This window comes from Engraulis encrasicolus, chromosome 17 (assembly GCF_034702125.1).
Source record: "Engraulis encrasicolus isolate BLACKSEA-1 chromosome 17, IST_EnEncr_1.0, whole genome shotgun sequence".
Taxonomy (NCBI): domain Eukaryota; kingdom Metazoa; phylum Chordata; class Actinopteri; order Clupeiformes; family Engraulidae; genus Engraulis; species Engraulis encrasicolus.
This window is the reverse complement of record NC_085873.1, coordinates 35,561,480-35,563,979: the sequence shown is the minus strand read 5'-3', so window position 1 is coordinate 35,563,979 and position 2,500 is coordinate 35,561,480.

Sequence of the window (2,500 nt, the reverse complement as noted above, 5' to 3'; positions counted from 1 at the left end):
CCCCTCAACAGATCTGGCCAGCAGGGCATTTCCTGGCGGGCCAAGAGCCATCAGGGTCCAATGCATTTGGCCAATTGGTCCCTCTTGGTCAATTGGTCCCGCAATACTCGTGAACGGCGTGACGTTTTCCATTTGCGTTACGCCCTTTTGTGGGGGAAAACAGCCAATGCAAGTCAAGTGGTGGTGTTGGGGGAAGAATAAACCAAATATAAGGACCTGTCAGCGGTGTAGTCTACCTTTTTGAAGTGGGTATACTGAATATCCTATCATTTTCTGTGGGTATACTGTATATATTTATGCTATTCTATTATATGGTGTGACGTCATCGGTCGAATGCTCCATTCATTTCAACGGGGCTCCCCAACGTTCGCACGTCTGTTATTTTTCGATAACGGACGGGTTGGTCTATAACAGACCGCTGTTAATGGCAACAAGACTTTTCACTGCTAAAGCGACTTTTCAACAAGACTCTAATCAGCTGCTGTGATAGACAACACCTGTTGTCCTGGCTACCTAGCTGTTGCCTAGCGGTGTTCCACAACGGCACTGTTTTGTTTTGCGCAGCAACAATCTTTTGACAAAAACTATAATAGACTTAACATTAAATAGGCCTAAAGAAATGTCCCCGCCATGTGTGAATCATTTAAGTATATCCATATAATAAGCGGGTTAACTTTCGGTGAGTCGGTCGCTTTGTGGAATAGCAGCACTTCAGAGAGATTCTAAAGATTCTCTCTGTCGTGCTGCTATTCCACGGTAGCGACCTTCTCGCCGAACGTTAACCCTTACTTATTATATGGTTGTGACGTCATCTGTCGAATGCTCCATTCATTTCAACGGGGCTCCCCAACGTTCGGACGTCTGTTATTTTTCGATAACGGATGGGTTGGTCTATAACAGACCGCTGTCAATGGCAACAAGACTTTTCACTGCTAAAGCGACTTTTCAACAAGACTCTAATCAGCTGCTGTGATAGTCAGCACCCGTTGTCCTGGCTACCGCTGTCAATGGCAACAAGACGTTCACTGCTAAAGCCACTGGCTTGTATACAAGTCAGTGGCTAAAGCGAATGTTTCATATCACTCCGCAGGGGGTCCGGTCTTTTGTCACTCTAATCAGCTGCTGTGATAGACAACACCTGTTGTCCTGGCCTACCTAGCTGTTGCCTAGCGGTGTTCCACAACGGCACTGTTTTGTTTTGCGCAGCAACAATCTTAACATTAAATAGGTCTAAAGAAATGTCCCCGCATGTGTGAATCATTTAAGTATATCCATATAATAAGCGGGTTAACTTTCGGCGAGTCGGTCGCTTTGTGGAATAGCAGCACTTCAGAGAGTCCGCATCGGGGTCTAAAGATTCTCTCTGTCGTGCTGCTATTCCACGGTAGCGACCATCTCGCCGAACGTTAACCCTTACGTAAATAATGGATCAATCAATCTTAAGTGGGTATACTGAAGCCCCTAAAATTTAGAAGTGGGTATACTCCGTATACCTGCGTTCTACGTAGACTACACCACTGGGACCTGTAGACTAGCGTTGTTCACGCGCAACATGCCGAAAATGTGTTGTGTTGCCGGTTGTTCAAATAATAGAGCCAAACAGCCGTGGCTGAGGCATGGACTGTGTTCATTTAGGCTAGCCGATGTAGCATGTAAGTTAATGAGACGTTCTGTTTGATTTCCCCCATAAAGGGGCGTAACGCACATTTATGAACAAAGTACCCAGATGTACCCAGACTGCTCCTTCCTCGTGCATGCAAGGTCTTTCACTCGGAATTTCATGAGCCCATTGCGCTGTGATGTGCTTAACCTATACTACAATATTTGGAGTTCCACCATCATTTTTCTAAACATTACGCCAGAGGTAAAGTGAAAGTGATTCAATCTACAGTCGTTCCGAGTCCACAGTTACGCGAATGCATGAATGAAACAGCTGTACCCTACATAGCAAATGCCGCCATGGCCTCTGTTATGCTCACTGATGACATATTGGTTAAATACACTGCAACAAAAAAAGTTTGGGTAGCTCCGTCAGCAGCAGCAGCCAGCACAAGTCAAGTAATTGAGAATAACGTGAGAACAACAGCGCAAGCAACACTATTGCGTTGAGGCCACGTTCTACAGGCTATTCAAATGTGCCTGAACAAACCGTCTTCCAGCACGAACGGATTCTGCATTAGGCAGAATCCTTAATAATGATGTTAATGCGTATGCAATCCAAGGTCGTTTTTAATCGGGAAACTGAAAGGCTTTGGGGTAGCATAAGCTGCAACATCTAGGAGAGGATATGTAAGCTAGAGTGTCCTTACCTATCAACATTTCTGTTTGTTCTGGCCACCTCACCCTACTCATTTTGTTTATTCTCTGAGACCAAAGGCAATTTTGATGCTGACATGACAATGAAAGTCTATTCTTTTCTATGGCATAATGTTAGATTTATTGACACTGTTATAAATAGGCCTAGGCCTACAGGGCAATGATGAAATGCATTTTATATGTG